Source organism: Nannospalax galili, unplaced genomic scaffold (assembly GCF_000622305.1).
Source record: "Nannospalax galili isolate Female #2095 unplaced genomic scaffold, S.galili_v1.0 scaffold2345, whole genome shotgun sequence".
Classification (NCBI taxonomy): domain Eukaryota; kingdom Metazoa; phylum Chordata; class Mammalia; order Rodentia; family Spalacidae; genus Nannospalax; species Nannospalax galili.
Window position 1 is genome coordinate 49,872 of NW_008352478.1, and position 12,320 is coordinate 62,191.

Consider the following 12,320-nt stretch of genomic DNA (forward strand, 5'->3'; position numbering starts at 1 on the left):
TGTAGCATCTTCTTGGTCAATTGTTCCTTTGATCAGAATGAAGTGGCCCTCTTTATCTCTTCTGATTGGTTTTAGTTTACAGTCTTATTTGTTGTAATTGCTATGCCTACTTTTTTCTTAGCACCATTTGCTTGGTATATTTTTTTCCATCTTTTCACTTTATGATAGTGTCTATCCTTGAAAATGAGATGAGTTTTTTGCAGAAAATAAAAAGATGGGTTTTGTTTCTTAATCCATTCACCTGGTCTGTGTCTTTTTACTGGGGAGTTCAGTCCATTAATATTTAAAGTTATTAATGAAAGATGAGAATTGAATCCTGTCATTTTCATTTCTGTTTACAATATTGATATAGCTGTACTTTTCCACAGTTATACCTTCATTGAATTTCTTTTCACAACCCCTTGGGTATAGTCATTCCTTTATTCAGCTCTTTGTATTGCTTCCAGACTCTCTGAAGGGCTTGTTTTGTGGACTGGAATTCCTTCAGCCTACTTACGTCATGGAAGATTTTTCTTTCCCCTTCAACTGCAGTAAACATTTTGGCTGGGTATAGTAATCTGGGTTGGCATCTGTGGTCATTTAAAACTAGGAATGCCTTGTTCCAGGCTCTTCTGGCTTTCATAGTTTGCTCTGAAAAGTCAGCTGTGATCCTAATGGGTTTTCCTTTATATGTGACTTGTTGTTTCTCTTTTGCAGCTTTCAGCATTGTCCCTTTGTTTTGTACATTTAGTGTTTTTACAATGATGTGCTGTTGAGTGTTTCTTTTGTGGTCCTGTCTGTTTGGTGTACTATATGCTTCTTTTATTTGTATGGGCATGTCTTTCTTTAATTTTGGGAAATTTTCTTCCACGATTCTGTTGAAGATTTGGTCCATGCCATTATCTTAGGATTCTTCTCCTGCCTGTATGCCTATGATTCATAAGTTTGGTCTTTTTATGGTGTCACACAATTCCTTCATATTCCATTCTTGTGATTTCTTAAATTTTTCATAATCTTTGCTTGAGTGGTCTAGTTTGTCCACTTTATCTTCTAGCCTTGATACTCTGTTTTCCATTTCATTCATCCTATTGGTGAGGCTTTCTCCTGTCGTTTTTGATTCGCTTACTAAGTGTTTCACTTCCTTCTTCATTTCAGGCTGAGTATTCTTCAATATTTCTAACTCTTTTCTGAATTCATTCAGAAGTTTATCCCTACCTTCCTTCAGTTCTTTGGTTTCTTTGTGTTTTCTTTAGATTCACTGAATTCTTTTAACATATTTATAATTTTTTTGTGTTCCATGTCTGCATTATCTCTAGGGGGTTCTCTTTGTACTCCTCTAGAGGACTATTGGTATTTGTTGTGGATATGTTATCTTGTTTTTTCATGTTATTTTTTTTCTCTGTTATTTTGACATGTGAAATTCTTTTGTGGTTTCTGACTCTTGTGTGAGACTCAACCCTTCAAATTTAGGACTATTTCTTTTTGTAAACTTTACATATCTTTGTGGTTTATTTATTTGGGCTTGAAATGCTGGTTCCTCTAAGCTTCCAGATCTCTCTTTTGATTTTATTTTGGAGAGGCCAGATTGCTTTTGTCTTCCGGAGTTGCCACAGATGCCCAAGTCAGATGAGTATCAGGTGCTCTCAGGCTTTCTCCTAAGGTCTGGATCCCTCCAGGAAGGTTTTGGCCTCAGGAATTTGGAGATTGGACTGGCCCGGGAGCTGGGTCCAGGAACGTTACTGGTCTAGGGCAGCTGGTGCAAAGGAATATGGGGTCAGGAAGCAGCCCCAAGGCCTCCTGGGGACTGCACTGAGGAGGTAGGTTGGTCCTTGGAGAGGCCTGTGGGTAGGAGAGAGGCCTACGGGTCATGCAGGCCCACAGAAGCAGAGGACATGTGAAATCGTTTTCATGATTGCATGCTTACTGAACCAATCCCATTTCAAATGCTTGTTCTTTTTTATCGTTAGTTTAAAGACTTAAGACTGTGATCATTTTGATCCATGAACATATTAAATGACTCTTTGGCTTCACGTCATATAGTGGCATTGTCTCTTCCAAAAACCATTGTGTTTCCATGAATGTCTATTGATATTGTCAAATAACACCCTGGAAACACAGAATCTGCTATAGAATTAAGTATTAAAACTGTTTCAAAAGGAGCTGGAGAGATGGCTCAGCAGGTAAGAACACTTACTGCCCTTTCACAGGACTGGAGTTTATTTCTTAGCACCCATATAGGGTGACTTACAGCTAACTGTATCTTCAGCTCTGAGGAATCTGGTGCCCTCTTCTGGAGTCCAAAGTTTCCAGAAATCATCTGCATATGCCCACATACAGATACATATAGGCACATAATTAAAAAATAATAAAAAATAAAAAAAACCTTAGAAAATGAATATCATCATATAAAGAGGTTTCATTCACAAAGAACATTTTACAAATCTCAAGTGAAAAAAACTACTGGTACTAAATAGAGATTGTTAACAATATCAAATTTTTTGTTTGATTGCATGAGACAGGATAAAGTTTATGTGGGAAATATTTCCAATCCACTGTAGAAATATGAACTTCACCATTTATAGATAATGATTCAACTCAGCTAACACCCAGAGATGTCAACACACCATAGGAGCAGGAGTCAACCGTGGCTTCTCTGCCTAGAAGTTATCACTAGTAGATTCCACAGTTCACTCTTTCTTCAATTTTGTTTATTTGTTGATTTGTTCTCATTTTCTCCTCCATGAGCAAGTCTTGTGTCCATTCTATTGTTCAAATCAGGATTACTTTCTACTCTTCATATCTGGTATTCAACAAGTAGTGAAGCCTGCTGAGTACTTGTCCCAATATTATTAACACTGCGGTGGTGCACAGAAACACTGTCTTAAAGGGGCATATTGGATCCTATGCATCCTGTATTCCTTCCTGTCAGATAAACTCTAACCCTAGAAATATTTGGTCTTCATTCCTTCATTCCACATTGTCTTACATTTTCTACAATTTTACATAAATTAATTGAACTCAATTAGACTTGCTTTTAAATATTGAGTCATTATACTGAAATTTTTATGATTTTTATTTCATGCTTTAATTTATTATAAGCAGTAATTTACTTGAATATTCTAACTGTATTTTATTTTTGAACTTTTTTACATTTAAAAAATATTTTATTTATTATTTTTATTTTATGTGTATGAGCGTATTGCCTGCATGTATGTGAGTGCACCTGTGCATTCAATGCTACGGAGGTCAGTAGAGGCCTTCAGATTCCCCTGGAACTGGAGTTAAAGACGGTTCATAGCCACCATGTGGTTGCTGCGAATCAAACCCAGGTCCTCTGCAAGTGCAGTCAGTGCTCTTAACCGATGAGCCATTTCTCCAGCCCATATTTTTAAATTTTAATATAAAAAAATACTGTCACCTGTTTCCAAATTTCCTGTTTGCTGTGTCATTTCCCTTGGTGTATCATTTTCTGCATCTGGTTAGAAATGTGATTACTGACCATTCTTCATTTATAAGTGGATAGAGAAATGAGAACAACTTCCTTAATAAGCATGATGAGGGGTTAGTGAGATGGCTCAATGGTTAAGAGCAGTGGCTGCTCTAGTAGAGGACTGAGGTTCATTTCCCAGCTCCCACAGGGAAGTTAACCATTTGTAAAGCCAGTTCCAGGTGATCTAATGACCTCTTCTGACCTCTGTGGACACTGCACCACATGAGAGCACTTATAAACCTGCAGGAAATTACACTCACATGTAAAATAAAAGTAAAAAAAAAAACAAAAACAAAAACATAAGGATGATGAATTCTTTCAAGCTTTTGTTCAGATTCTCTTCACTAGAATAAATGTTTCCTTTTTCACCTGTGTGTACTTAAGATCCCACTTCTTTAATTGTGAGTGAATATCGAATGTCTTTAATTTTCTGAAGTATTCTTATGGTCACACTTTAATTTCGTTGAATGTTACAACATATATGCTAGTCACATAAAACAAATGTAAAACCCCTTGTTCTTTAAATTTTCTGCTAAGTTATGACAGAATTTTGAAGAAAACACTGAATGATTTAATAGTTAAGTAACTAGTGATTTTTAAGATGAAATTAACTGTTATACTTTATGTGTATGTGTATGTGTCTGAATATGTATGTGCAACACATGGATGCTGCAGAGGGCATTGAATCCCCCAGAACGAGTTATATGTGGTTGTGAGCTCCCTGATATTGGTGCTGGGACCTGAAACTGGATCTTCTGCAAGTACTTTAAGAGTTCTTTGCCATTGAGCAGCTTGTGTAGCCCCAGACATGATTATTCTTGAATCATTCTTCTGAGCACTTTGCATCTATTATTCAGCACATATACTCATCTTTCCAATTCCAAATCAATCATGGTGAAAGATGAAGTTTCTTTTCAAAGTCACTTTAGGAAGGAGTGATTGAACCATGGTCCACATCTGGGGAATTTGACCCTGATGACCACATGATGACACATGATGGAGTGAGCATCTCTTACTTAGCAAAAAATAATTCCTCAAGTTGACCACCAGTTGAAAGTACTGCCTGCAACAGAATAATGTGTCATCACAGTTTTAGAAAGGGAATCTTAGAACATTTGAAACTTACACAATTTTTCAGTTTGAATTCTGTCATAATTTTACTTTTAGTTCAAAAATAAATACTAGAAGATATGAGGCTTATAGCACTGATATTAATATTTTCTTACATTATTTATTCATAGTTAAGGAAACAACAGAGTTATACAACATGTTTATGTGAATGTGATAGAGATGGAAGCATAAAGCCATCTCTCCATGTTGCTGTAATGAAGATGGAAAAGTGTCTGTTTCACCACTGATACTGAAACCATGATTTTGAAGAATAAAAGCAAATAACATGTGATACTGTTATAACTTAGGACAGATGAAGCAGTTTCCTAGAAAGCTGAGGGGAATTTGATGAATGACATCAGTGGGATTTCCTAGGAGAGTCAGAGGCTTATGGTCATAGGCAGCCATGTGAAGGTTCTGAGGGTGGACAGCATTAGGGGAGAAAGCCACATAGTATGGCATGCTGAGGGTCCTGGAGGAAGAGACACATCCTGCAGATTCCATAACATTAGAAGAGTTGATGCCATCATAGCACAGACATCTTGATGGGCTCTTAAAGGGAGAGAGAGCATTCAGTCCCTAAAATAATGGGACCATGTGACAGATTTCCAAGTAGATGGGTAAGTTCCATACAATGTGACCTAGCTCATAGGCTGGAAGTCACAGTGCATTTTATTTATTTATTTATTTATTTATTTATTATTTGTTTGTTCGTTTTTATTATTTATTATTTTGGTCCTTTTGAGACAGGATATCCCAGTAGCCTCAGCTTACATTTAGTCTGTTAGTTGGCACCAGAAGGATTCTTAAACTTTCACTCAAGGTTATCAACATCCGTCTGGTAATTTATTGGCTACAATGTTTTCTTTCTTAGAGCTAAAAGCATGGTGAACTTTTAGCTTTTAGGTCAGGAGTAAACCTTTAACCTGGCCTAATCTCTTAGCCAAGAAAAGCGGAGCTATTTTTTCAGGTCAACGAGATGAGCTCAGGGTTGTTGACCAAGATGTTTTCCCACAGAGCAGGGACCCTCCACTTATGACCAGGCCACTTTCTCCTGCCAGTCTGGCAGTGTTCTGCAAGACAGGGATTATCAGAGCTACTGTTTTCAGTGCCCCTCCCTTTAGCAGAGAATGCAGCCTGGACTTAAAAGTTTTAGGATCATCTCACCCTAGGGCCTGGCATCCTGGTATCCTACAAGGTCTAAAATACTCTGCACTAAATAGGGATATTGTGAGCATTAATTTAATCTCAATAAAATCCAATGTGCTATTTTAATACATTTTGAATTTAAATAATTAATTAATTTTTTATATGCATGGGTGTTTTGTCTGCATATATAAGTGTACCACGTTTGTAAAATGGCTGCAGATGCCAGAAATGGATGTTGGATCCCCCGCTGGGAACTGAAGTTATACACAGTTATTAGCCACTAGGTGGGTACTGGGAACCCAGCACAAGTTCTCTGCAAGAGCAGCCAGTGCTCTTAACTGCAGAGCCACCTCTTGAAACCTGCAAGGTGATATTTAAAATATAGTTAGTATAAGACCATATAATGCCGATGAAACTATAGAGTAAATAATATCAGTTATAAATTGTATACATATCTAAACATAGCATTAATAATGAAAATAACATTAATAGCTGTACAATATCAGAAAATTCAGAAATTACCTAAGCAAGGGTATAGATTTAACTTGTTCCCCTTTTTACAGAAAAAGGTTTTGTAATTTTGAATGATCATTAATATCTGGGTCATTTTGTATGGTTTTTAGGCCAGCTGTGTTTTAGGATTTCATAGTGAATACTTTCACTGTCATCAGTCTTCATAAGGGATGAGCAAACTCTGAAATTAATATGTACATTTTGATTTCATGGATAACAATAAACAATGCTACTATTTTCTAGAAGTCTGATATTAAAGACTTAATTGTATCAATAAATGCTGAAGTTTCCTAGTAGCCTCTCAAAAATGCATGGCTTATCTACACAGTGCCTCTCCATCTGTGTCCCCCAGACCACGAGCAGCAGCTCCTAGGAGCCTGGCAGGCACTGGGTGTTCTGGTGTCACCTAAGACTTCATGTGTCAAAATCTCTGACTATGGGTGCCATTGAGCTGTAATCTGCACTCCAGCAGATTCTCAGGTCAGATGAGAACTGAGAACAATTGACCTGGAGACAACAAAGCTCCAAGCTCACAGCCTCCCTCTCCCATGACCTGGAGTTCTAATGGTCCAAGTCTCATGTGACAGAAATAAAATGGGTTGTTCTGGTCATTAAGTTCAGGCTTCCATTTGAAATAACCCCACTTCTCCCAAAGAAACCATGCGGCAAACCTGTTCCAAGGGATGAAATACCTTTTGAAAATCTCTGACTGTGACCAGGAGTTGTCAGAACTCACCCATCAGGTTAGAGAGTTACTTGTACCAAGGACATAATGGTGAATTTTCAGTTTTTAGATGAGGAAAGAGGGGTTTCCTGGAAATTCTGACAACTCTTAATACTCTTCAAATTAATTTTACAAAGGGAAGACTATGATTCGAGCCAAGAATAAAGTTCACCTTACTAAAAGGAAACAGTAAAACTAAGTCTGTGTATTTAATTCATATATTTGAAATAAACATGTTTAAAAAGAGGTAGCATTAAAAACTGTGTGTTGGGAAATTTTAATGTTTTATACATATGCACATTAAAGACCCACATCCTACACTCTCTGTTCTGAATAGCAGAGACAAAGCACTGATGGAATACTTTCACTCTAGATGTGGCCACTCTTACAATGTCCTTACATCCAGCACAAAGATATGAAAGTTACATGAGAGAAGTTGTATGAGTTCCAAAGGACCTCCCAGTTCAGTTTTCCCTTCAGAATTTAGAAAATAAATATTTTCTTGTAAATGTAGATTAAAATGTTTAACTTAAAAAAAAGATTGAACTTCCTTTGTGCATGGACACTTACATTGTGAAGGACTGTAGCATGCTATGCTTCTTGTAAAACTTAATCTATAAATGTATTAGGGTGACTCACTTCCCTGTCTGTATGTAAACATGTAAGATTAAAATTTTAAATGATCCAGAATTAAACTTATATATGAATTGTTTAAAATTTCAATGGAAAATTGGACATAAAAAATAACTTGGTAATGGAGAATGTGTTAAATAACCTTGGTCTCTGTCACACAAGCGTTCCCTTATGTGCTTAGATATTTTGATAGGAACTGTAGAAGGGAGAAAATTATGGGAATATAAATATGTGATTCCAGTACACAAAATAAAAATTAAAGAAATTCTCAAATGTGTCAACTAAAAACTCAGATACTCAATTTAGATGTGTATTCTCTCTTCTCTTCTCTCTCTTTTCTCCTCTTCTCTCTTCCCTCCCTTTCACTTCCTTTCCTCCACCACCCCCTCCTTCTCTGGGTCATGTGAGTGCTGGAATTACAGACTTATGTCATCACACTTGGACAAAACACAGACATTTTTACTCTAAAGAAAACAATGAGCACTGACTAGGCAATCATGTCAGAGATGCCATTCTTTGTAAAATAAAGTTTTGAGAAGGAAATATTGCTTGTTCTGTTGCCAGAACAGACCAGCAAGAAATGGACAAAAGTGCCTTTGTCTGGCATAGAGCCTGAGGATTCTATCATACATTCATTCTAACCTGATGAGTCACCTGGGCACAAGGAAACGTGAGATTCCATAGGATAAAGGAAAACATCACAGCACTGGTAGATGGCCTTGCTTCCTGAAGACACCACAAACGGCATGTGTGAGAGAGCATCAACACCGGCCTCTTATCAGTCTTCACCCACCAGGAGACATTTTGGAAAGAGTGAATGATCATCTCCATCCTACAAAGAACTTACTGTGAATCAGGAAATGTAAAAGGACTCCTCTGTTATCAGGAAGGTAGGTCCCTGGGAATCTTTTTTACTTCTGAGGTTATTCACTGTGAGTGTGAACGGTGTCCTTCCAATTTTTACCTCTACTGTTCAGATTTTTACCTTCTTTACAACTTTTGCTGCTTATGATAAGTGTTCAGTAAATGCTCCATGGCTGTACCTGAAGGTAGTGAAAACCAAAGAGAAATCCCTAAATGCCACATGGCACTGACTACAAGAAGGTAAATGCCCAATCTGAGTTAAGTATGTAAGAATTGTATGTAAATAAGTATAAAGCCTGTATATGTTCCTGGGCAACAGTATTCATGTTCTTAGTTTGATCTCAGATTATAGAAGGAAAAGAGAAACACAACCCATTCAGCCCTGAGGGTCCAAAATGAAGCAGCTTCTCACCCTGTCCACTAGAAAGAATGCTGATGTCAACTGTTCACAGAGAACTATTGTTCAAGTTAAAAAGTCATGTTTCTTTGCAGGGTCCTATATGAGCTGCTTAAACTCAATAGACTACACAAATATACCAGAGTCAAAGATCAGAAATCTTTCAGCAATAGCCCACAACTGTATTCCTACTAAAGCATTTAAACTAATAGATTTTTATCAATGGAAGGAGAACAATTTTTATGTGGTAAATCAATTTTTTATGATATAGTACCACTAACTTAACTTCAGGCTCATCATCTTGTGCCAACAGGTTTCCTAATAAAACTGTGAATCCTATATACATAAGAATCTGGGCTTCAGCCTTTATCCTTTCATATCAAATCCATGTTCTCTACAATTGGTTGTTGAAAGAAGCAATGAAGGTTAAAGTCATAATTGATAATATTATCTTTGTACTTAATTTCACCTTTTTATTTTTCAGCTGCTTCCACAATTTCTGTTCTAAACATGATTGTGACAAACATAACCACAGTGAGTGGCTTCTTCCTCCTGGGGTTCTCTGACAACAGGGAACTGCAGATCCTACATGCTTCTCTCTTCTTGATGGTGTACCTATTAGGCTTGGTAGGGAACTTCATCATCATCACAATCACAACACTAGACTCACAGCTCCAATGTACTACTTCCTGAAGAGCCTATCCCTTCTCGCTCTCTCCTCCCTATCTGTCACTGTCCTCAAGTCTATGTACAATTCCCTGACTGGCAGTGGATACATTTCCTATGTTCATTGTGTGCTGCAGGTTTTCTTTTTCATATATTTTGACTGGAGTGAGGTGGCCATGCTCACAGTCTCATAGTGACCGCTATGTGGGTATCTGCCTCCCATTTCACTATGAGGTCATCATGAATCCCAGAATGTGCAGATGGGCTGTGACAGCTGTATGGATAAGTGGAGGCACCCCAGGAAGTTTGTACTCAGCAACTACATTCTCTATCAGGTTGTGCAGGGCCAAAATAATCCACCAGTTCTTCTGTGATGTCCCCCAGTTGCTCAAGCTCTCGTGTTCCAATGATTACCTTGGAGTGGTTGGAGTGGTTGCTTTCATGGCTGTGGTAGGAACTGCCTGCTTCACTGCCTTTGCCTCTCCTATGTCCAGATATTCTCCACAGTCCTCAGGATTCCCTCTGAAGGTCAGTCTAAGGTCTTCTCCACCTGCCTGCTGCACCTCTGTGTGGTCACATTTTATGTCTCCACTAGTGTGTTTGCATATCTTAAGCCAACTTCAGACTCCACGACTGCTCTAGACATCATGCTTTCTATCTTTTACACAGTACTTCCCCCAGTATTGAACCCTGTTGTTTACAGTCTGAGGAATGAGGCCATGGAAACAGCTGCAAGAAAGTTGCTGTTAAGTCATAGATTCCCTGGAAGAAAATTAGTTTTGTCTTACTTTTCATAGCTGAAAACATTGTACAGAAGACAAAAATGAAATGTCAGTACGTTTTATTAGCAATAAGCAGGAATCAGTTTCTTGTAAAATGTATCTATTACCCTTGTCATTATAGAAATTACTCCTCTGAATTCTCTATCCCAGGCACTGAAAGCATTTTTTTTTCATGCTAAGGGAAAATGCACAGTTATAACACAAGAATATTGGCCCAGTACTTCCAAATGCTCACAGTGCACACATAGAGAAACATGTGGGCACATCAAGAATTGCAACACACTTAGAACATGTGTATTTGCAATCTCAAAACAATAATAAATGATGACAGCATGTACTTATAATTCCAATCACCAAAGAGATTATGGTCACTTAAACCATTTAATTTCAAATGTTCATGTCAATTTTGGTGTCTGTTTATACAATAATTTTTAACGTTTTTAAGAAATTTTTATTTTTATTTATTTTAATGTGTATGAGTATATTGCCTACATGTGTATAAGAGCACCCATGCCATGCAATGTCCATGGACATAAGAGACTGTCAGATCCTTTAGACCTGTAGGTATGAATGGTTGTTAGCTCCCATGTAGGTTCTGGGATTCAAACCCATGTCTTCTGCAAGAACAGCCAGTGCTTTTAACTGCTGGGCCATCTTTTCAGCCCCCATACAAATTTTATATATTACATCAAGTCCATAGGCCGTCCCTGTGTATTTCTGAATTTTAAGTATAATCACTCTACACATTACTTTTTATTCAGTGAAATCCACATGAAATGCACTTACTTTTCAGGGATTTACTCATATTCATTAATTTTACGTTTATTTTATTTATTATTTTCATTTTATGTATATGAATGTATTGCCTGCATATAGATAAGAGCACCCACATCGTGCAATGCCCACGGAGGACAGAAGAGGCCATCAGATCCCCTGGAACTGGAGCTATGGACAGTTGTTAGCTGCCATGTGGGTGCTGGGATTCAAACCCAGGTCTTCTTCAAGAACAACCAGTGTTCTTAACCTCTGAGCCATCTCTCTAGCCCCTCATTAGTTTTATTTTTTGAGACAGGAAAAATTGAAGTTATATTCTTAATCATTCCAAAGAAAAATGTCTGCATCAAATAGTACAAAATTGAATTGTCTTGTCAGTTTGTATATATTAACCAACAAAAATGCTAAAACATTATATATGACTATTAGCAAAGAAAGACTGTGTGGTTCCCATGAGGCCCCATTACATTATTATTTCATGCAACAAATGTAGAAAGCTCTTATATTCTCAGTGCCTAAGAAAAAAAATATCTTGGTGTACATAGGGTAGTAAGTCATTAGGATTGCTCATAAAAGCCTTATTTTACAAGCTGGGCATGATGGTGCATGCCTTTAATCCCAGCACCCTAGGAGGAAGAGGAAATTGAATTTCTTTCAAGTCAAGATCAAGTGGGTACACTGTAATGCCTAGTCCATCAGCCTACATGAAATCCTGTCTCAGTTAAAAAATTAGTATTTTACATTTCCTCTTTTTTATTGAAGGATGATAGCTGCATTTTAATCTTTGTATTTGATTTAAAGATTTGTAGTTTAATTTGATGGTTCATGGTGGCAAAAGTTCAGTCCATGTTTATTTCAAACTTTCATGCAATTTGTTTCACTATATATTTTATATAAGATTGATAGAGTTCCTGTAACAAGAAATTATGCTTTATCAACACACAACATTCAATGGTTTTCACTATTTTACAGCTTAACAGATTAGATATATCAATTTACCTGCAATTATATATAAATTCTGCTGTTTCTTTTTACTTCTATACAAATGAGATAACTTAATATGATTTCTTAAATATTAAGCTACTATTCTATTGTTAATAAGCATACTGAATGAAAAATTTCAATACAGATTTTCAATTTTGTTTTTATTCTATGCTTAAATATTTTTATCAAGTGATGATGCATTACTGATTAATACTGGATGTGAATAGAAGGGAATTATTCAGTGTTTACTACTGT

The 12,320-nt window shown here is 36.9% G+C and overlaps 1 pseudogene; it reads left to right on the top strand.

Moving 5' to 3' along the window:
- The first annotated feature begins 9,369 nt into the window (after positions 1 to 9,369).
- On the top strand, positions 9,370 to 10,322 carry LOC103747113 (annotated as a pseudogene).
- Positions 10,323 to 12,320: the final 1,998 nt, after the last annotated feature.